General features: G+C 45.1%; 1 protein-coding gene across 2 annotated transcripts in view; it reads right to left on the minus strand.

Moving 5' to 3' along the window:
- Positions 1-22,987, minus strand: part of SUPT7L (SPT7 like, STAGA complex subunit gamma) — a 474,734-nt gene that overhangs the window by 407,053 nt on the left and 44,694 nt on the right. The window contains exon 6 of one of the 2 annotated variants that reach the window (XM_049833743.1): positions 16,063-16,078. The exons of the other annotated variant lie outside the window; for it this stretch is intronic. The gene's annotated coding sequence lies outside the window, so the exon portion shown is untranslated. Of the gene's footprint in view, positions 1-16,062; positions 16,079-22,987 lie in introns of those variants that run through there. 2 annotated transcript variants of the gene reach the window in all.

Genomic DNA, 22,987 nt, shown 5'->3' on the forward strand with positions numbered 1-22,987 from the left:
ACAAGTGTCCATATCACTAAATCACCTCTGCCATCGTTAATACTAATTGGCTCCCTTGCTGTACCCTCGGAGGAGCATGAAAAGTCTGAATGGAAGCTGAAGGCCCATCTCCCCACAGAACGGCACTGGGACAACCTGTGAATATATAACAACTTATGCTTTCTCATTATGCTCCCTGGTCTCACTAGAGAGGCTTTCAAAAGCTAGGGCTGTCACTCTTGCCATTTTCTGTCAGGACTGAGTTTGCCCACACAGAAGTTAAAGCGTACTAGCCACTAGTAATCATTTGATTTCAATGAAATTTTTCTGGTAGTGGATGCCCGTGTGTGCAGCCTGGTGCTCTGGGCGGGCTCCAGCCCCTGGTAAACAAGGGAGACAAAACCGTGACACCAGCAGAGCTGGAATGCAGACGGGTGTTGGCATGAGGTCAGTCGCTTTCACAAAATACCCCCCTTCATTTAAGCTGTGTCATGCTTTCTGATTTATCATATCTTATGACGGATAAGAAAAAGCCAGTAATTTTTTGGCAGACTGAACAAAGCTCATGCAAGAATAGGTCTTTTTACAAAAATTTCTCTTTCAGGGCCCTTCTGAGAAATCCCTAATTATCCTGGAAATTCTGTTTTACATGTAGATGTTCAGCGTGTAATCCTGAAACAGATCTTAATTTTTGAGCAATAATTCTTTGAAGGCTAAGTACAAATACATCTTTTGTCTTGCAGATATATTTTTCTACCCTTTTCCAAAAGGAGCGATGAGCTTCTCACCTTAATAAGGACAAGAGAGAGGGAGAAGGGGAGAGAAGAGCATCTGTAGTTCAATGCATCTGAATTGGGTTCCTTTATTTATTTTACATAACCAGAAAATCTTGAAATCTCCTTCTGAGAAAGGAGAAATGGAGCGGGCTGTGGAGAATGGAAGTGTCACAATTTCGTTCCAAGGAAAATGAGGGAGGAAGAACAGAGTCCTGCCAACACAAAACCAGTGCTCTTTGTCCTCTGTCACTTCCGATGCTGTCCCACCAGCTATGGTGGAGTCCCTAAGGGGAACAGAAGTCACCAGAAGGCACAGAAATAATTTCACATGTTTTCAAAGCCTGTTCTCAGTCAATGCTATTTACACTCTCTCTTTATCTTGTCAGTTCTAGGCCCTGAGGGTCTTCCTGGCAGTTTCCTTTCAGTGTGTGTGTGTGAATTGTGGCAAGCCTTCTGTTCTCCTCGATCTTCTTTAAGGTCTCCACTTGGTTTGCCGGTGAGATGCACATAGGTTTGCTATCTGGCAAAACACAGCATCACTATTCCATACTCCGCTCTAAATCTTATGCGTCAGTCTCTTTCCAGCTTTGCAGGTTTTGTTTGCATAAATGAGCCAACGGCTACCAAAAGAATCTGGATTGGCAGCTCTGAAGACTTTAATCCTCTTTTCATCCACGGAGCAAAAATAATGCAGCAGCAATGTGACAGGGATGACTGCTATGCTGGCTAACACCAGGGACAGAACTGGGGAACTTACAGAGCTTAAAAGCATGACCCCCTTTATAACCTGAGCTGAAGGTAGGAGGTCTGTAAGAGACCTGTAAGCTCTAGGGACTGGACATGCAGAGGGAGAGCTAGATCACAGACTGGCTGCTCAGTTACATGAGTTTCCTCTGAAAATGAACTCTTTCCAAGTATCTGGGCTTTACAGCATGGCAAATCCTGTGCAAGTCACTACCTAAGTGATGACAGTCATTTTACTGGCCATACCAGAAACGGTGATTCAATCCTAAACTAGAGGAAAAATAATCCTTTGGTCAAGATCATCTTAGATTCTCTGCAGATGCTACTGGCAAATTCACCAGGCTTGTTCTGCAGTGATGATTACAAGGTTAACTGTGCTGTCCCAGATCTCAAGCCTCTGGCCATCTCCAGGCCTTGGATGAACTGGGTGTTCCTCCTTCTCCTGTGCCCCTGCTGGAATCCCCTGTGCAGCAACGGAGCTGTCCCACAATGGGTCTAGCTCATAGGTCCGTAGAAATATAGAGCTGGAAGAGGTGTAGAAGGTCCTGTAGTCCACTGCCTTGTCTCATCCAGGATCATTGGTATGCAAATCATTCGTGACTGACATTTGTCCAAATCTCTCCTTGAAGCTCTTGAGTGATGGGAAACTCCACAGATGGGAGGCTCCCAGGCAATCTATGTGACCAAGCTACTTTCCTTACTTTTTTAGAAGTATTATCTAATAAACGGCCTGTATGCTTCTTGCTGCAGGTTAAGGTACCATAGGGTCTGTTGCTGATTTTCTGTAAAACTCCTATCTGACCCATACCTTTCCATCCTGGTTTTCTGCTGTTGTTTATTCAACAAAGTGTAAAATCTCATGCATCCCCCTTCTCTAATCTGTTCCTTCCCCAGACCGCTTCCATGGCCCGTTGAGGTCATTCTGAATCCTGACCCTGTCCTCCATTGTACATGCAGTCCCTTGCAGCTTAGTGCTAGCAAATTTAATAAGCATAATCTCTCTTCCATCATCCAATCTGTAGTGAAAAATATGGGTAGAAGCAAACGAAGGACAAGACATGCAGAACAGTTTTGGAAAAACAACGATGGCAAATAACTGAAGGCAGGTTGTAAGATTCTCAAAGCTAATACTTTTTGGTTTTCCAGTAAGTGCCAGGGTGTCTTTATCTGGGAAATCCCTGTTTGAATTAAAGATACCTATTACTAATAATATTTTCACTACCTGCCATACCATTTGGATCTCAATCACTAGGTTACATTTCACTGTTCTTAAGTTATTGCACAGGACAGCATGGCTCAGCTCATAGCTTGGATCAGCCCTTGGGTCACTTCCATCCAGGTGGCTTCCCTCTCCCTGAAGTGTGCTGCATCTCTCTCTGCGGGAGGCATTGCACTGGCTCCAGGTTGGCTGTGCCAGCCAGGCGTCATGCTGCCTTCACCAGCCACAACTGGGACAGCGCATGGCAGCCGCCCTCCAAGAGACAGAGGCAGTGGCGGAAAACGCAGGGTCTTCCCAGGAAGGTGGGAAACATGCCATGGTGTAAATCCTGGCAGGGTTCAGCCCCAAGATATCAAATCTGGTTCGGATGGGAGATTCCACTTTGAGGAGCTCTGGCACACAAGTTTAACAGCCATAGCTGATAACTGCTCATTCAGAGAATAAACGAAGCTGGATTTAAGAAGTAGTAAATTCACAAGGAATTCTTTTTTTTTCCTGGGTGCTGACGGCATTCACTCAGACCTTAAGAAAGGTATCTGAAAAAACTCCTTGTAGAAAACGACAGGTAGGTATGCAGCTTCCTCCTTTGTCCCTCTCTTCCTGCTCCCAAATTAAGGGGGTGGAATATGCGGCTGGGTACCCTTAGGGGAGCTGCCACAAAGCAGGGATCAGACCTTCTGTTTTCTCCTCTGCCTGGGTCATCAATTCACTCTGTGACTATAAGCAAATGTCCTATGCATCCTGAGCTGCAGCAGTAAAATAGGGGTAAAGATCCATGGAGCCCTCAGTAAATTACTTGAGAGACTGGGGCACCTTCGGTAGCCTGGCTGCTTTTACAGTCTCCTGAGGAGTTCAGGACCATCCCACAAGACTGACAGCTCAATGAAACACCCACCTTGTCCCCAGCCTGTGGCCTAGGGTTTTGGCAGTCCTAAAAGTATCACTGGCCACCGGGCCTTTCTTCAGCTGGTAGGAAGAAAAAGATGCCAGCGACACACATCTCAGCCCAGATATGTGTGAGTTGTCGTGCTTATCATTACCATTGTTCATTTGCTGCAAAGCAGGTGTTAGCTCAGAAAAACCATAAAAGCTGCATTCTGGATTGTTTGTTCCTCGTTAAAATGATCTGGGCCCTGTGGGCATGTGTTGTCTTAATATTCTGGTGATGAGAAGTGCCGCATTTTCATAATGAAAGCTGTTGCAGGAAAGCAATTCCGACCTCAGATAAAAGGAGAAGATTACACTTGCCACTCAAGTTATGGTATTAGAATAACTGATTTTATTTGTTTTCATTTCATTTTCCCTGTCAGCTGCTGCTGGAACTCTGTGCAACATTCTTCAGAGATGTTAATTGTATTTTGTGTGTCTGGATCCCCCTAAGAAATGACAAATGTTTTCACTCACAAATTAGATGTCTCTTTTCATTTAAACACCAACAAGGAAAGCTAATTTAAGAATGGTGGAGCCGTTGTTCCAGCAGGGGCCCTGATGTGTGATAGAAGCTGACAGATAGATTTAGGGACATAGAGCAACAAACTCTGTGTTGGGAATGTAGATCTGTAAGATACTAATTTAATTTTTCCCCCAGCTGGTTCACAAGTGAGAAAAAAGGGCCACATCTATGCAGTAGGACACAGTAATAAAGTAACTTCATTCAGTTTTCAGGAGTATAGTCACATAATTTACGTCCAGCACTGAAGCGGGCATAGCAACCTTCAGACAAAGTTCCTGGGGACACCTATAGATACTTTGCCTGAAGAAAGACTGGAAGGCTTTTTTCTAAGTCTTGAATGAATGAAAGGGAGGAAAGAACTGGTAAGTAACATGTAAAGAGATGGGAAGAATGTTGAGTACATGGATCTGTGCAAAGTGGGATGTAGGGAATATATTGGTGGTATGCCAAACAGCTGAGCTACTGAATGGAAAGGGAAGATGACCAGAACATACCCTGCTCTTTTGGCAGTGGCACCTAGGGAAATTCACCCAACATGACCAAAGTCATGCTAGAATTGCACCTTGAGTGGGAACTCAAGCCCAACCTTGAGTGTGACAGCAACACAAACAGGTATTTCAAGAACAGCTCCCTCCCGTCCTCCTGCTAGTTACTAGGACTTCACAATGGCCGAACAGAGATGCAACACAGGTACTCAACAGGTGTTAACGATTCTCTCAGTCACCCTGGAGAAGAAAAGACACCAGCACAGCATACACGCCTCTTTCAGGCAGCTCTGCCTTCCTACCCTCTGATTCTGCGTGGCCAGATTGCATGTGGAAAAAGAGCATGTGAACATCAGGGAGGCAGTGGAATATCTTCCCCTCCTCTGCAGGTCAGTGTCCAACACAGGTTTCAGAGCTGGCGTTCGCGTCCCATGTGTTCAGGGTCTGTGGCTTGTGGTTCTCAGTTTTTGTGAGCTAGTTTGGATGTGCTCCAAGCAGAGGCAGCTTTGCAGCATTTAGGAAGCAGACAGGCTTTCTGACAGGCTTTGTGCTCCCCTGTGAAAAGTGCAACAATCCTTGACCAGAGTCAGCCACTGTTCATCCGTAAATGCTTGAAGGTGACTCCAAATGCATGTCCTAGCCACATTTTTCTTGCCTTGGTGCTCAAGAGAAAAGAAGCCACCCTGTAGTTACTGGAGCAGGACTGCCAGCCGCTGTGGAGCCTGTTGGACAGTGGCCTCAGCTTATCTGTTGTGGAATGGGCTGTCTTACCTGTAGGCAAGCCAAAGCAAGTTTCCAACATCATACTCCGTTGTCTTTCCCTGTGGCTCCAATAACTTGTCAAACCGGAAGTTCGGAGGAATTTAAAGCAACCTTGTTCCGCCTTTTTGAGTTGTGCCAAGCGTAGCATAGACCCTTGTGAAGAAGGATGGCCTGTTAACAGGGAAATTAGTTAGCCACCAGGTACCTTGTACCGTTGATCAGCCAGGAGGCTGAGGGGACAGGGACTGACCTCATGAGTCACTAAGAGCTCCCCTATTTATTTTCTAATGCCATCAGGCAACAGGCAGAGCTGCAGGAAAGCTAATTCCCGGGGCGATGGCTCCAGCTGCCTGCATCCCTCAGGGCGTACCTCCTCAGGCACTGAAAGCACACAGCATCTCCCAGCACAGCCTATGGACTGTAAGCTGGGTTCTGGCAATTTTACCTGTGCTAAGTGGCATCTTCCTCCATAAGCAGTCCTACCACAAATCAGTGGAGTAAGTTCCTACCTGAGTGAGGAAGTCAGGCAACAGCTGGTCCTCAAGAGCTGTGAGTTAAAAGTCTAGCAAGCAAGCTGATTTCCATAAAAATGGAAATGAGTCAGAGAGAGGAGAACCGTATTTGAGTGCAAATGCAAGCAATTAGCTCAAAGCCATTACTGTAATGGCTAGAAAGACTTTTTTTTATTATCGTTACTGAAATGCATTAGCAATATCTTTTTAAAAAATGTAAATATACACAGTACAATCCCACCTATCTGCCTGAGCATGAAGTAACCCCGTTTCAGTGGTACGTGCCGAGGAGCGTATGGAGGCGCTTAACCACAAACACAGAACAGTACAGAGGAATATGAATGAGGGCATTACAAGGGAGCACTTGAGAAAGGCAGCTGTGATTCGGTACCAAGACAAGTATTTGCTCAAACCGAAAGCTGGACTTCCAGAATGATTTCTAGCAATACCTGCCTGGCACTACCTGCCTTCCTAGCCTTGACCCGTGCTGATGCCCCTCTTCCCCAGGGTAATGCTTTTCTCTCCTTCCCCAGCAGGCCCTTTGGAGGATGCCTGGCTCAGGTACAGGACTCACAGGTCCCATCGTAGTACCCGGTATGGCAGCACTGGGGACTTTCAGGGTCCTGGTGGTGTGGGGAACGGCTGTTGAGTGCAATGGAAGTAATATATCAGTCTCAGGGTACTCTTGGAGAGCCTTGGACTTCTGTTGAATGACAATTTTAAGTCCTACCTCTCCATCTAATCTTGTTGTATTTGCAGCTACGTGGTTAAAATAAATGGTCAATGAATTCAAACTCTTTTCCATGAAAAATGAGAAGAAAGTGCAAAGGTTTCGTTTTGTACAAGCTGGGAGTATGTGGAGGACTTCTCCCTGATTATGAGTGGAAATGGTTTGATTTTTAGGTTGCTTTTCTCTCCGTCTTCTTTTTGCCCTTGAAACAAGAAAACAAAGATAACAAAAGAGTAAAACCCCCAATTGCATACTATAACAGTTGTTTTGGCTGGATTCAGAGAGTGCAGCTCGAGATTTTGGAACCCTGTTACCCACCTACAAGGTGGGCAGTGCAACCCAGTCCCCTGCAAACCACTTTCATATCTCCATTGTATTTCTTTGAGGGGAACTGCAGCATCAGACTGAGATAACAGCGTGAAGCATTACCTGTGTGAAACCAACCTTAGACACACACAGGAGGTTCTCAAGTATAATTCAGAGATGATCAGTCCCCTGAGGGAGACACACTGCCCTGATGTAAAGAAGATCAGCTAGCCATGTAACTCAATCCAGCAACCATGATCACAGCCATTCACCTTTTTCCAGTGCTGATAGAGCCTAGGACATCCAGGAGGAACGTTCTTTTGGAGAGCTGGGGAAAGTATCCATACTTTCTAGGTTCTGAGTACCACTTCTTCAGTTATAAATTTGGGACCTAAACTGCGCCTTCCTTGACAAATATTTGCATTCGTAGGGTTTTGCTTGTGTGGCTACAGTGGTTGGCGGCATAGGGGGACTGAGCTGTGCTCTCGTAGCTTTGCAGCCGCGCTACGGTTCTGGAAGAACTGCCCTATTCCTGACAAAATTTGGTAGAAAAATATCCAGAAAAGCATAGTGTTAGCAGCCGGTGCATCTTCCCTGGCAGTGCCTTGTCCATGCAGAAACACCGAATGGCTCTTCTGGCAAAGTCGCTGTGTATAAATATAATTTTATTCACACCAATAGCTCTGCTAGTGTCTGAGCTGTTAGTGTGATGAGAAGGCAATGCTGCGTGACAGTCAGCTTGTTTGAAAAAGATAGGTTTTTTGCTTCATTAGACAGGTGAGGTGGACACTTACCTCTGCCTTTGAGTACATGTTCATGGTTCTCACTGAAGGCAGTAGAAAGAAATAGGCAGAAGTGGGGTGGGACAGGCTATTTCAGCCTCTGTGCAGTAGTTTCCCCTACAGGCAGATGGTGAATGCACTGTGTTTGGTGCTCGTGGAAGTACCGCTATGCATATGGATGCGTGTAATTTATACCTTCCTTCAGGGGCCTCAGTGGGTCTGAACCTGGCCTGCAGGTGGTACAGAAGACATTGTCTGCTGGAGAAGGATGCATCATATTTTATACTTGTTGTTTTGGATTCAATGAGGTGACAAACGTAAGCCCATTTTTTATTACCATATGGCTGCTGTATTTCTCACAACTGCTTATCGAGGGTTGTCTGACAGGGACAGAAAGTCCTGGGTTGTACGTTCCTGTTATTTATATGCAAGGCCACTCTCTGTAACCCTTTCAGAGAGACGACTGACACCCTCGGCCCCGCCAGCTCAGCCTGGGGCTCATTTCTCTGCACAAGGTGCTTCCATCCCCCAAAATGGCGTGGGGTGGGGGTGCTTTCAGCTGGGGCACTCCCCATGTCTTACAGGCCCTTGATTCAATGGCACTTCGAGTCATGTGTCGAATTATAGACGTGCAAGCAGCCCCACCAGTTTGTGGTTCCGTTCATGGACGTGGCCGTTTCCACCGAACTCACATTGTGGACCAGCAGAAGACCTTCGAGCAGCCATGGTGCGTGGCCCCATGCAAAGCCAGCCCACAGCGATGTTGTCGTTGTTTGAGCACAGCTCAGACCCGCTGGCTGTAAGCACAGAGGGCATCCTGTGGTCTGTCATGAGCCCAACAGCCACTACCCCCCCAAGGCGGGCTTGAAGTCATGGTACTGTGATGCTTTGGTGATGGAAACCTGGGGATGCGGTCCCGGAAGGATCTGACAGCAAGAAGGGAAGGAGAGTGTCCCTCCTTGCCTGTGGGATGTTTGCCAGGAAGTTCCTACTCGATTCAGTCTCATCTCTGGACTCAGGAAACGGGGGCTGGTTTCTGGGATGGGTCCCACAGAGCCAGTGGCTGGGGTACTGGCTGGGTGGCTGGATGTCCACAGGCGTTGTCTTTCCGATCTACCTTTGTGAGAGGCGTCTTCCATTCCCGGCAGGTTTTCTGAGTGGCAGTGGTAGCAGGAGGGGGCTGTTGCCTTCCTGTGCTTCCCCAGCAGGCAGCTTCCAAATGGACATGAAGCACTCTCTTGAGCCTCTAGCTGGTGATGGCTGCCCTGTGCGGTTTAAACGGGATAAGGAGTCAGTGCCAGATGAAGGACCTGCATCTGCTCATTGCACGCATCACAGCCCTTTGGCGGGGGTGGGGGGGGGGGAAGAAATGGTGACTCTTGCTTTGAGAGGAGAGGCCTGCACAGTGGGTCTGGAAGGATTTCATGAGTCAGTATGTGGGCTGCTGCTGGAGAAGGGAACACTGGGGTGAAACAAGCAGAGAAGGATGCAGTTCATTTCAGCTCAGGGTGGACATCAGTTACTGACACAGTCCATTAGTGGAGCTCTTAGTTATACCAACTTAATTGTGTTTTCAGAAAGAAAAGGGAAAAAATAATCAATAAGCCCAGTTCATTTTAAACCGATAAATAACCACAGATCTCTCTCCTGCCTCATTTATTGCATTGCTCTTGGCTGGGAGCAAAAGGTGCTGTGTGGGCTGTTTGGCCAGCAGAAACAGACACTGAGACTCTCTCTGAACTCTTTTCCTGCCTCCAGGCACTGGAAAGAGATCCGCTTCTCAAAGGTGATGCACGAAGCAGCTGCGATACCGTTCTTTGACCTGAGCTTTCATATCCATCATGGCTCCTTGCTGCAAGCTGCTTTTTTTGCCCTGGCCATTTTAGCATAGAAGGTCCCAGCACTCACTGCCCCGGTCCATGGTCATGGAAATGATTTCCTCTATTCATTATGTCTAAAAGAAGGCTCTGAACCAGAAATTCCAGTGCTTAGTGCAAGGACTGTAAAGGCAATAAGTAAAAACTTCTCCTAGCGAGCACAGTCTTTGCCTCAAAGCTTGGATCATTTTTTTTGCTTTGCAATGCACAGGGGCTACACGTGCCCTGAGATAGCCATGGTCAGACAGAGAGGGTGGGCAGGAGCAACACCAAGCCCAGACCCCCAGATCAGAGACTACCCAGTGCACGCGTGAACCGTGCACGTAGTCTGGAAGAGATCAAAGAGCATTTCTTCTGTATACCCTCATGTAGGACAAGCCACATTACAGGAAACATGATCACATGTATAAAACATGGGGTATTTCTTTTTGCCCTGCTTGAAGAGTGTAAATTTACCACTATTGGCTTTCACTGGGTTTTCTCACGAGTCTTCTGTAGTCCTTGAAAGTCATGGGATTTGCTGGGAAATCATATGATAAATAAGAAAATACTAAAAGCATTTTATTTTTTTTTTTTTTTTTTTTAACACTTCCTAGGTTTCTAAGTCTGTTTTATCTCATTGCAAACAGGAGAAGAAATGTCCATAAAAATAAAAAGAAAGCTGAAGATCTAAGTGGTAGGCCTTTAAGACATACTGTAAATATTGCAGAAATTATGATGAGCTCATAGCAGTTTGTGAGAAAAATCTGTCTACTTAAAATACAGCCTCTCAAAGATCGGGACCATAATTTAGTCTTGTGTGTGGAGAAATATGCTGTAAGTGCTTAACAAATTATAAAAATAATAATAACAATTAATAATAGATGAAACCTGAAAAAAGATGAATCACTGCATTACAGAACCCAGGAAAAATCTTTTGTTTCTTGTCAAGGATCCCATGCTGACAAGCGCATCTACTACAGCAGCATATGCTGGAAAAATGCTCTGAGACAGGGCTTGGTTACACAGATTTACAGACTGGGTGATGGGAATCTGGTCTGCAGCAGGACAGTCTCATCAATCAGTGATTAAACCTTGCTCTGCACAATTTGCTGAGCCACGAAGCAAGTGCCATCTTTGCAGAGGTAGAACATGGCTTGGCTACATGGGAATGGTGTGTCTGGTCCTGGGATGGATGGAGCAAGGTATTTGGGAAGGATTTTGGAGAGACTGGTGTTGCAAAGCGGGGTCTGCAATGACCAGGGTTGTCAGTCATGGAAAAGACCAAATCCCGATTACCAGATCTGCAAAGGTAGTTGAACAGAGAAACGTTTCCCCAGCGTTTTCCATCAGAAAATGAAGGGACTCCCTGTGGACTTGCCAGCAGCTGTAGTGGAAGCTCTGCACACCTGCCTCCTCTGGCTGGCTCTGGGTGCTGCCCGGAGCCCACTACTTGTCTGCCAGGGTGTACAAGCAGACATTATCCTGTGTGCTCACGTTAGGGTGCATTTGTCCTCAGAGTGAGTTTATCATCCACATGGGAGCCCACAGCCCACAGGGGGTTGCATGCATAATACATATCATTCTCCTGCCTGGGGCTTGAACTCTCAGTGCGCTGATCCCAGAGAGAGTAATGTATGGTGCGCATGCTGAGCAGAGAGGGCATGTCTTTGCCAGCAAAGCAGAAATCCCACCTAAATGGCTAAAAAAGTCTGTGCGGGGCACACCTGAAGGCAGAAAAAGCCAAAGGTGTGTGGAAACATTGGATGTATGGCAGCATTTTCCTTTCCACTTTTACCGTTCTTTTAGAGACACATTTCTGCTGGGTTGTTTACTTTGAACTGAACAGATCTGTACACTGGAGACTGATTTTCAGTTATAGAAAAGCTTTTTGGTATCTTGAAAACATAAAGGAGCCATAAAACAATAATAAATTGCATTTTTTACTATGTGAAATCCTCTTCACATTGCCAAAGTGATGAAAATTGGCCTGAGTGTAAAATGAGCCTTAAACCTAAATTGCAAATTGTTGTTCTCTTAACCTCTGTCATCTTCTCTCAGAGTATGAGATGTTGAGATCTGGCTCCATCCTTCTTCAGCATTTGGAAACTGCTCAGCACGCGTGGCAGACTGCTGTAAACATGTGCTAAATACGTACAGCACAACAGGTTACAGCCTGGGCTTTGAACTCGTTTGAAGAGACAGTGGACATTCTGCCCATCTCAGGGCTCCTTATCTTTCAAGCAGACAGAACTTTTAATGAAAAATTATCAATACAACATGTACTGCAGAAGATTTCTAAGCTGACGAGTGATGCAGGGAGATCTCCTCATTTCCACTCTCTTGTTTCTTGATGAAACTCTCATAATTTTTTTTCTGTTAGAGAATTCTCTATTATTACATAATGCTTTCTCTCATTTCCTTGGTGCAGTGCCTATGCTACGTTTCAGCTATATAGAAAAAAAAGGTCTTTAAGTATTTCCACTGCTCTTCCACCACAGCTAGACAGAAAGCTCTTTTGCCTCAGTTTTTGATTGTGTTTGCATACAACAAGGCGTTTAAGCCCCAATTTAGCCTTTTTTTCATAGAAGTGGAAACCTTTCCTATACCTTTGTTTCCATTTCAACTTTTCCTTCTTTTTACCCATGAAAATTTCTTTGCCACCCCTCCTTTGGGGCTGACCTTTCCATTAGGATCCACTCCAGGCTCCCCTCTTGCTCTGTTTTTCCACTCACAGCCTCAGAGACTTATCACAAGGTGGTAAAACCAGTAAAAGAAGGAATATCAAATATCCATCACTATCATTAATGGTTACTGCAATTTCTCAGGATGATGAAATACAGCTGTTGGCAGAGCATCCAGGAGACCCTGTCTGTGGTCAAGGTCACTTTGGCCAAGCTTTGCACAGACACAGGGCAAAATGGCAGTTATTGTTCCCAGGTGCAAAAAAATCTCCATTTATACTATGTGGTACAACACAGAGAGGGGTGGCACAACGAAGCAGATATGGTCAGTGTGATTTCAGCATGGCAGGAAGGACAGACTCCCCTATGGAAGGACATTTCTCCTTCTGAGCTGAAACCTGGAGCAGAATCGACTTGTAATGGACTGGAAGAGAAAATCAGCTGCATATAAAAGTCATCTGGATTTAAAATTGCATCACACTCAATGAGACCATCTGTCTCTACTTACCATCGTTGTGCTCACCCTGATCCCAGTTACTCAGGGCTTTTAATACAACCTCTTTATCAGCTCTTAACTGTACTTGAAGGGAGAGAGAGAAGGGGGGGGGGGGGGGGGAATACTAGGTCTTTTCCCTAGCTGTATCTCCTTTCCCATAATCTGAATGACAGTGTGACACCAAAGTTTCTATCGTCAGCTGTTCCTGAGAGACGATGAGGGAAGAAAAATTTCTTGAGGTTTCCAATTACAAATGTAATGGTCTCCACAGAACAGAAAGCAATATCTGTCTGTAATGCAGACAGGTTGAAACAGAAGATGTAGAAGAAGAAGAATAGGAACAAGAGTGTGACACAGATACAGAGATGCTTCTGACATCTATCCCCCAGCTATCCTCTGTCATTATTTGCGGAAAGACTCAATTTACTTGTTTGGGGATGGAAAAAGAATAATAATAATAATAATAATAATAATAATAAAAAAACACCAAACAGAGACAGAGCACCGCGTGGCTGAAGAAGAAGAATGTTGTTCTTCCACTTCTTAGATGGGAAACTTGAGATGAGCTGAATATCGCGTCAGGTGTCCCAGAGCCGAGTGTCAGAGAGCACTTCACAGAGCTCATTGCTGGGAGCTGCTGGCTAGGTGTCTGTGCCTGGGTACAGCCTTGGTACTTTACAAACGGCGGATGATGTCTTGAGAGCTGGCTCCAAGAAGTAAACCACACATGCACAGATATGCCCAGCCCCAAGGAAGGGAGGCTAGGGTGACCATCAGCTACCCCAACATCTTATCTGTTTTGGACTTCTTGGGGTAGATAAAGGCTCTGGCACAAAGTAAATCAATTCTGTTTCCTCTGCCTGACTTGGTCCTGCTTGGTTTTTCTTCCTGCTTTTGTAAAAACTCTCCACGGCACTGTAAAGTGGCAGGATTCACATCCCAGTGTGGGTCTACCTTCAGTAGCAGCCTTGTAAGGTGGCCCGTCCTGCAGTGGCTGGAAATGCAAAGGAAGGGCACTGCTTAGTTCACTTCTCCTTCAAGTTTATTCCTGCATTGAAGCTTTTTTTCCAGCTTGTTTCCTGAAGTGTGGGAAATTGCAGGCATTTTCATCGTTGTTCATCATCTCACAGGCACCTGCTCTATGTCTGTAGGCTCTGTCCTTGCAGCCAAGTGGGGTGGGTGAATCAAGCCAACAACACTGTTCCACAATTTCAAGAAGCTGTTTTGTGGACTTTGCTGCTTATTTTAGTTTGGGAACTGCTCTGAACCAGGTTGACAAAACCAAAGACAATCTGTATTTCTAGCAGGAAGACTTGCTGGGATAATTACAGCTCTGTGCCTATACTGACCAGCCCCTTTCACTCCACACGCAACTTTCAACCATGTGGAGTGACAGCTTCTTCAGGCTCTAGCCAAAGGGATGGGATGCACTTTTCCCTCACATTTTAGTTAAGTGGAAAAGAACAGCCTTCTCTGCACGTAGTGTGGCATGAAGCCTGTCTTGCAGGAACTGTAAAAGCCAGGGTCTGGGGTCTGCCTCTGCTTGAGTGTTTCAGATGCTGACCTGGAATATACATAACTCTACACCAGAGCCCTAACAGTGACTATCAGGTTGTATTCAGGCAGGTTGTGGGTGCCAGGGCCCAGGAGTGGTGCACGGAGACAGACACGCCTATTTGGCAGCAAGGAAGGGGCTGCTCAGCCACACGGTTCACAGGAGAGCCTGACCTGGTTTTTTTTCGGCTTAGGCAAGGTCATGCACCATCTAAATTGGTTAAAATTCCATTTACTGCAAAAGAGGCAAGTGCAGCCTAAATACTCTGATCTCTAAGAACAGCACTTCAGCTCCAGCATGTAGCCTTGGTTAAAATGCATAGAATTCTGGGCTGGTAGGCTGCTGCTAGGAAAAAATTTGTTTCAGACTTTGTCCTGTACTGCCAGGAGCTCAGTGCATCCACACTGTGCAGTGCCAGAAAACCAGGGAGGATTAATGGGGAGTGAAAATGATTCAACCCTAGGGCCTGAGAAATTCTCGCCTGATGCCAGTTTTCCAGATGGGCAGTACCTTGACTTTAGCGGAATGAGCCCTGATTCATACCAGTGTATGTAAAGGTCCTGGGAACAGACCACACCGGGGCGGGTTTTGCGTCTGACTTAGCTTGCTGCTCACATTTTAATTTTCCAATATCAAGTGTGACTTGGATGCCAATCCTGTTTTCTCTCAAATCCCAGAACGCAGGCCCCTGGAAGTATGGTTTGGATTTTGGCCCCATCTCTGACAGCCAGTCCTGTCTAACTTCACCATCCATCTTAAAGAAAGCATAAGCCTGAAGAGCCCGTGTCACTGAGGAAAACAAATGAAATTTTAAGAATGTGTTAGGTTTCAGATCAGAGATGGAGGCTGGAGTGACGAGAGGTTTACAAGCCCACCTCACTTTGTTAACAGCTCAAGAGAGGAGGCATCAATTCTTTTAACGTGATTTCTACCCTGGTAATTTTCCTTTAAGAAGACCAAGGCATAGTGAGATACTGTAAGGTTTCATTCCTGCTGATGGGGTCTTTGCTGTGGGCTTTGTTATTCTGATCAGCTTTGACATGGTATAAAATAGCACTTATTCTCCAAGTAATCCAAGAAGCTCTTCAGAATTCATGAGGTTTAAGTCCAAATAATTAAATTTATTGATCTCTGCTATGTGAAGAAAATTTCCAATTTATTGCAGACCTCTTTGGTGTTACACCACAAATTAGGCCATGTCAGGAATTTCTCTTTTTCTGTCTCTATGTTTTTTTGATGCTTTTGTTGGCCATGAGATTGTTCACCTGATAATAATCGCTGTCAAAACTGTTGTCACTGAGCAGGTAAACTAGGATGCCTGGTGCCAGCAGCAAGCCCTGGGCCAGGCGGACCCTGTGCTGGTCCAAGGGGAGCGGGGAGGCGTTCAGGTCTGCAGCTCACATCTCTGATGCTCTGCTCCTCACCCCGCCATGCATGGCCTCATGGCAGGAGGCTGGGTGCTAATTGCTCTCATCTCCTCTGCGATAGTGCTTCCTCTAGTACAGTGAGGTTAAAGCCCAAGCACTTGGAGATCCCCAAATGCACCCTCTGCCCAGAGGCTGCCTCTCCAAGAAAAGGCGGCTGGTGTTCCTGCTGGTCGTGCCAGAGCAAAAGGGGAATTGCCAGTATGGCTTAGCAGTGGCTAGAAGATCCATCCATACTACATCTCCATCTATTGTGATACAAAGATACAAAGCAGAATTAGAGGCCATCATAGCTCTGTCAAAGCCTTTAGGGACCTGAAAATTAAAAATAAATTACAGAAAAAGTGAAAACTAGACCACAAAACTAAGGACCAGCATAAAAGAACACTATAAAAATAAGAAATGCTAAATCACGAAACTAATTACAATTACTAATGGACATAAAGCCACAAGTAAAAGTGCTAGGGTATCAGCAGAGGCAGAAAAAAGAGAAAATACAGGCTATTATTTAATGGGAAAAGAAAAAAACAATGGCTGATATAGAGAGGATGAAGTAGCCTAATCCATCTCTGGTTCAGGCTTCATAACGTACTTCAAAAATTATTTCAAACAAGGGGACAGAAATGCAAGCAAGAGCACAGAAAGAAAAAAATCTTGAGATAAGTGACATATGGTGAAACTATCAGTGCCTTATGAAATCGACCCAGGTACCAGCTGTAGAAATCTCTGATCTGTTCAGAAGTCATCCCTGAAATTCATGGTATGGGAGAGATCCCAGAAGACACAGGGAGGGCAAATACAATATCTCTGTTTAAAACAAGAGAAAAGGAGAACACGGAAAAATGTAGACTAGTTAGTCTCCCTGGAAAAACACTAGAACAGACTAATACCAGATCAATATATTAAAACCCAAAGGAAAACCAGTTGATAAAAAACAGTTCAGCATAATGAATTTATCAAGAAAAAAAAATCATTTCAGTTGTTCACTTCACTGAAAAGTACACCAAATCAGTTGTTTATTCCAGAGAAAACTAATTTTCCTCTTTGGCAAGGTAACTAGCTTTGTGGACAACGAAGAAGTAGTTGAAATACATGTTTTAGCAAAGCTCTCAATATTGTCCCACATGGCCATAAGCAAACCAAGGAAGTACATTCTACCTTAGCAGTTCTTTTTGGACCCTTGAGCATAGCTGTCCAGAAATTCCCTTGCTGTCTGGCCTTACCATCAAAGTTTTAATACGAAAACATTCATAAGAAAGAATGCTTCTTTTGATTGAGTGCAGACCACATGTTATGGCTTTGCGGTGGCTCATCAGCAATTCACAGATGATGGTGTGGGAGTCATTGGCCTATACAAAATTGCCTGTAAGTGCAACTAGGTAGAGAAAAACCCAAACAGACAAAGTGTCAGTGATTAACTACCAGTCTGAGATTCATGTGGATCCCAAAAGAATCTGTCGCAGCCCTGGATCTGTTCCAGTTCTTCATCAGTAACTTGAACAACGGAAGAGAGTGTACATTATAAAATCTGCAGATCACTCTGACTTAAGAGCCCATTTGTAGAATAGGACCCAAATTCAAAATAATCTCAATAAATTGGAGAAATGGTCTGAAATCAACAAGGCACAATTCAATAAAGCCTTCAACAAAATATAAAACTAGGAAAGAAGAAAGCAAATGCTGAGACATCAGACATGGAATAACTGATAAGTTAGAAGCGTGTGTTTCAAGATACAGTGAAATGCAAACTCAGGGTGTATCTAGTCTCATTTTGGAAACTCTTACTCAGTGTCGTCTGCAAAAATCATGAGGAAATCTCTCCGTGCTATCCCACCCCAGTGAGGGCTGGGCTGGTGTCTTGTATCCAGGGCTGTGCACCAGACATGAAGATTGAAGCAGGTGAAAATGTAGAAGACAGCTGCAAGAAAGACAAAAGCTAAGGAAACATGGCACCAGAGGAGATGGTGAAGGACACAGCATTGTTTGGCCTGGAAAACAGGAAAGGTATTTTTTAGAAGAAGTTGTTACAAAAAGGTTTCCAATGGAAATTGACCTATTTTTTTTTCCCTTTTGCACATTTTGATGTTTAAAAAATAAATTAAAAAAAATACACATTCTTTCATCATATCTGTTTTAGAGCTTAGTGAAGGGTTAGATTCACTCCTGTTATTTTCTCTTCACTCTACTGAGGAAAAAAATAGGATGATGAAAATGAAAACAGAAGGTGAACTGGAGAAAGAAAAGTAAAAAAGTTAGAACTAAAAACTTGTTATCCTGCCAATTTTCAAAGATGGCTGTTAAACAATGAAAGATAAAATCGAAATAATTAATGTTATTTCCTCTTAATTAAAAAAATATGAAAGAAATGGGAATACTTCTTATTATTTTCTATGAAAGCATAAACTGGATATTTTCACCAACTCTGGATGGTTTAGCCCTTCAAGCTGCCTCAAGAGCTGAGATTATCCACCTCTGCCACCAAAGACAAGTGCAGATATCACAGGTCCCTCCTCATGACACTCTCCTCTCAGCTTCCTCCCAATGCAAGCTGAGACTTTATTGGCAGTACCACAGAAGGGGGTTTTTTTCTGTTGTTCTGTATTGGTTTGGCCACCCTGTTAGCAACAATATAGTTCTTCATCAGAGCTAATGCTTCATCTTTGATCATCCTCCTAGTTTACATTTCTCATGTCTTTATTCAGATCTCACAACCCTCATTATTATACACATTTCCAAAACTTCATCTCCCAAAGGGCAGAGAATAATAGGGAAGTTGGAATTTAACAAGATTTGGCACTAAGCTTTGATTTATTGAATCAGAGGACAAGGGGAATGGGCAGGAGAGGAGGAGCGCACAACAATAATTTGCAAAGATCTTAGGTGCCAGCAAAACCTTGACTGTTAATGATCAATGTTCTGCAAACACCTTTAACCCACTTGTGCTTTACAGAAGCCCCAGAGCAGCAAAGATTAATATCTGGTACCTCAGGGAAGTAACCTAGATGGAGATGTAGTATGGATGGATCTTCTAGCCACTGCTAAGCCATACTGGCAATTCCCCTTTTGTTCTGGCACGACCAGCAGGAAAGGTGTTTGCAGGTAGTCCTCATCCCCATTTGCCCACTGCTAAACGACCCTGCAACCACTGTGAGGGAGAGGAAGACTCCATACCTGAAAAGCTGATGTTTTTGCAGATCAGACCTGAGGTGCACAGACACAGCTCCACGTGTACATACATGTACCCTGGAAGAGATGAAGTCAGGCATCAACGAAGTCATCTGGGCAGCACAGTGCTGTCAGGATCAAACTTTGGTTTTGGAGTTAAGTACAAGTGACCAGCTCAGCACCTACTTGGAGCCCGGGATGGATGGTAGGGTCTGTGTGGAGAACTCAGATTCTGGACATACATGTTTCTGCTTCTGAAGGTAGGTCAACAGGTCTGCAACAGACCGAAACACTTACTGTGAGCTTTACCTTAAGCATGGAAGTTGTCCGGGTGCTTTCTGCAGTGCTGATGGTGAGGAGAAATCTCTCCAGCCTCCCGGCCCCACAACTTCCCCTGGTATGTGGAATCAGGGAAGGCAGCTAAGAAGGAGCCCAGCCAGCAGCTCGAGGGCTGTTACCTTCCCCATGTGCAGATACGGACACCCCCCCCCCCCGCCCCCCCCCGGGAATTTGCCTTCCCCCTCTCCCCGGGCTCAGCAAGGCTGGGCTATGGCCCATCCCACCACCACCTCTCTCTGCAGGGTGAGACCACAGGCACAGCCCAGCTCGCTCTCCCTCTTGTCCTACCTCTTTACTCAGCTGTGTGGGAAAACTACTGACCTCCCACCCCTCCTGCCATGTCCCCCTTCTGCCTAACAAAGCAGCTCCACGGGCCAGAGAGAGCAAGCTCAGCCCAAGGGGAGGGAGCTGTGGTGCACCCCAACACCAGCTGCATGCCTATGGAAGCAAAACAGGGCTGCACAAGGTGTGCTGAGATGGGACCAGAGAAGGTAGCTGGTCTCCACCACCCTCCTGCTGTGCAGCAAGGTTGCTGTTGGCCCTGAACAACTGAAGAGGGTGTTTTTGACACAAGTCCATCTGCCAGAAGTGTGCCAGAAGAGCAGCAATGTTTAAGGCCCCATGAAAACCTCCTGCTCCTCTCCTGATAGGAGTTGCTGCTCCCCACAAAAGCTTATCATCTCCAGCATCCTGACTTCAGTCACCCCTTCCACAGATCAAGGATGCAAAAACTGAACTGCACTTGGAAATGCTGCCAGCTCCAGCTAAACGAACAACAAAACTGCCTAGCAGTTTGCAGCTGTCAGGACAGAGGGAGCAGCTACCAGGAGCCCACTGTGGGGTCATGGAGGGAGACAACGCTCTTGCTCCCTGTTGCACAGCTATCTGCCGTGGAAAAATAATAACGGCTCCATCTGCAAGAGCCCTCTAAGCTGTCAACACCTGCAGATACACAAATGCTTTGCAAAAGACAGACAGACACATTTCCCAATTTACAAATCATTACTCAGGACACCAGAGGTACAGGCAACCAGCCTGCACAGTCAAAGAAGGCAGAACTCAGCATGAATTTGTCAGAAGCTTTGAGATCCTCTGTGCAAATATACTAACCATGTGCAACACAGAAAGGATAGACTGAGCATGGGAAGAGATGGCATTACCACTGCTTGTGTTGTCCCTTTTTTGCTGGATAAACAAAGGACTCCTATAGATAAATTAAAGACTCTGAGTCTACCACTTTTCCCACTGATAGCTATAGAGATAAACAGACCGATGGAAAGGGTTTCTTAGAATAAGCTGGACTGTTTTGGCTCTTGGCACTGGAAATGACAGAGATTTGTGTCAGTGGGGCTCTGGAGTACATTAATCCTTTATAAATGTTTTTTAAATAATACATGTGCCCTGAAAGAACATTTGAGGACCTCCTTATTAAACTGAGATCTAAATTTAAAGGCATATTTGGGGAATAGCATCATTTATTAAACTGGTGCCAACACCTTCCAGTCTTGCAGGAAGCCCGCAGCACAAACATCCCCTTCCTGCCCTGCTGGATTGCTCACCAGCCCCAGCAAAGCCTGCCCTACCCTGCCAAAGCAGAAGGCCAGGGAGCTGCATGGCCCTGAGGCACTGGGATGGTCTTCCCATGGCCACTGCCAGGCCAGACCAGTGCCCCCATCACGGGAAGCCCCTGCCAAGCCTCCCGGCTGAAGGGCTTGGTGCAGAGCCCAGCAGCAAGAGAGACAGCAAGCAGCAACCTGTGAAGTCCTTACTTCCCCCAACAGAAAGCCAACACATGACGCAGCATATACTAAGACATCCCTGTGACTTTTGCAATGGCTGTTACATGCATCAGCTTTGTCTTCTGAACTTCTGAGCTAGAAAAATCTGTAGAACATGCTTGTTGTAAGCACCCGGACAACTTCCATGCTTAAGGTAAAGCTCACAGTAAGTGTTTCGGTCTGTTGCAGACCTGTTGACCTACCTTCAGAAGCAGAAACATGTATGTCCAGAATCTGAGTTCTCCACACAGACCCTACCATCCATCCCGGGCTCCAAGTAGGTGCTGAGCTGGTCACTTGTACTTAACTCCAAAACCAAAGTTTGATCCTGACAGCACTGTGCTGCCCAGATGACTTCGTTGATGCCTGACTTCATCTCTTCCAGGGTACATGTATGTACACGTGGAGCTGTGTCTGTGCACCTCAGGTCTGATCTGCAAAAACATCAGCTTTTCAGGTATGGAGTCTTCCTCTCCCTCACAGTGGTTGCAGGGTCGTTTAGCAGTGGGCAAATGGGGATGAGGACTACCTGCAAACACCTTTCCTGCTGGTCGTGCCAGAACAAAAGGGGAATTGCCAGTATGGCTTAGCAGTGGCTAGAAGATCCATCCATACTACATCTCCATCTAGGTTACTTCCCTGAGGTACCAGATATTAATCTTTGCTGCTCTGGGGCTTCTGTAAAGCACAAGTGGGTTAAAGGTGTTTGCAGAACATTGATCATTAACAGTCAAGGTTTTGCTGGCACCTAAGATCTTTGCAAATTATTGTTGTGCGCTCCTCCTCTCCTGCCCATTCCCCTTGTCCTCTGATTCAATAAATCAAAGCTTAGTGCCAAATCTTGTTAAATTCCAACTTCCCTATTATTCTCTGCCCTTTGGGAGATGAAGTTTTGGAAATGTGTATAATAATGAGGGTTGTGAGATCTGAATAAAGACATGAGAAATGTAAACTAGGAGGATGATCAAAGATGAAGCATTAGCTCTGATGAAGAACTATATTGTTGCTAACAGGGTGGCCAAACCAATACAGAACAACAGAAAAAAAACCCCTTCTGTGGTACTGCCAATAAAGTCTCAGCTTGCATTGGGAGGAAGCTGAGAGGAGAGTGTCATGAGGAGGGACCTGTGATATCTGCACTTGTCTTTGGTGGCAGAGGTGGATAATCTCAGCTCTTGAGGCAGCTTGAAGGGCTAAACCATCCAGAGTTGGTGAAAATATCCAGTTTATGCTTTCATAGAAAATAATAAGAAGTATTCCCATTTCTTTCATATTTTTTTAATTAAGAGGAAATAACATTAATTATTTCGATTTTATCTTTCATTGTTTAACAGCCATCTTTGAAAATTGGCAGGATAACAAGTTTTTAGTTCTAACTTTTTTACTTTTCTTTCTCCAGTTCACCTTCTGTTTTCATTTTCATCATCCTATTTTTTTCCTCAGTAGAGTGAAGAGAAAATAACAGGAGTGAATCTAACCCTTCACTAAGCTCTAAAACAGATATGATGAAAGAATGTGTATTTTTTTTAATTTATTTTTTAAACATCAAAATGTGCAAAAGGGAAAAAAAAATAGGTCAATTTCCATTGGAAACCTTTTTGTAACAACTTCTTCTAAAAAATACCTTTCCTGTTTTCCAGGCCAAACAATGCTGTGTCCTTCACCATCTCCTCTGGTGCCATGTTTCCTTAGCTTTTGTCTTTCTTGCAGCTGTCTTCTACATTTTCACCTGCTTCAATCTTCATGTCTGGTGCACAGCCCTGGATACAAGACACCAGCCCAGCCCTCACTGGGGTGGGATAGCACGGAGAGATTTCCTCATGATTTTTGCAGACGACACTGAGTAAGAGTTTCCAAAATGAGACTAGATACACCCTGAGTTTGCATTTCACTGTATCTTGAAACACACGCTTCTAACTTATCAGTTATTCCATGTCTGATG

This window comes from Accipiter gentilis, chromosome 30 (genome assembly GCF_929443795.1).
Source record: "Accipiter gentilis chromosome 30, bAccGen1.1, whole genome shotgun sequence".
NCBI classification, from domain to species: domain Eukaryota; kingdom Metazoa; phylum Chordata; class Aves; order Accipitriformes; family Accipitridae; genus Astur; species Astur gentilis.